This window comes from Elaeis guineensis, chromosome 5 (assembly GCF_000442705.2).
Source record: "Elaeis guineensis isolate ETL-2024a chromosome 5, EG11, whole genome shotgun sequence".
Lineage (NCBI taxonomy): Eukaryota > Viridiplantae > Streptophyta > Magnoliopsida > Arecales > Arecaceae > Elaeis > Elaeis guineensis.
The window spans coordinates 8,617,851-8,619,001 of NC_025997.2; positions in this window are offsets into that span (position 1 = coordinate 8,617,851).

Consider the following 1,151-nt stretch of genomic DNA (forward strand, 5'->3'; position numbering starts at 1 on the left):
TGGCGCCTGAAGACGAGGAGCACACCGCGTTCGTGACCCCCAAGGGCCTCTACTGTTATCGGGTGATGCCCTTTGGATTGAAGAATGCCGGCGCCACCTACCAGCGACTCGTCAATAAGGTCTTCAAAGACCAGATCGGGCGTAACATGGAGGTGTACGTGGACGACATGCTGGTAAAGAGCACGCAGATCCCGGACCATGTTCAGGATCTCGAGGAGACCTTCCGCACCCTTCGACGACACCGAATGAAGCTCAACCCGACCAAATGCGCCTTCGGGGTGACCTCGGGGAAGTTCCTCGGATTCCTCGTTTCTCAGAGAGGGATCGAGGCCAACCCTGAGAAGATAAAGGCGATCCTCGACATGCGTCATCCGAACACCAAGAAGGAGGTCCAACAACTGAACGGAAGAATCGTCGCTCTTAGCCGATTCATTTCCCGATCAGCTGAAAGGTGCCTCCCGTTCTTCAAGACCCTGCGCCAGGCGAACGGTTTCTCTTGGTCGGATGAGTGCGAACAGGCATTTGAAGACCTGAAAAGGTACTTGGCTTCCCCGCCGCTGCTCGTGAAGCCGCAGGTCGGGGAGACCTTGTATCTCTACTTGGCCACATCTTCTGAGGCGATCAGCTCGGTGCTCGTTCGGGAAAACGAGTGCCGAACCCATCAGCCCATCTACTACACCAGCAAAGTGCTCCACGACGCCGAAGCAAGATACTCGGAGACGGAAAAGATGGTTTTCGCCCTGACCGTCTCCGCGCAACGGCTCCGACCATACTTCCAGGCCCACGCCATCGTGGTACTCACCAACCAGCCCCTGAGGGCCGTACTGCGCCGACCCGACACATCCGGACGACTCGCTAAGTGGGCAATGAAGCTTAGCGAGTTCGACATTCAGTACCGACCGAGGCCTGCCTTGAAGGCTCAGGTCTTGGCCGACTTCATCGCTGAATGCCCGACGACCGACCGAAGGTCGGGAGCTGAAGGCCCGGGACGAGATTCGGTCTCTGAGCCAGACCCGATCTCCACCTGGGTACTTCACATCGACGGAGCCTCCAACGCTCAGGGAAGCGGGGCCGGGCTCCTGCTCACGAACTCGGACGGGGGTAGTCACCGAATACGCCCTCCGGTTCGACTTCAAGGCCTCCAACAATCA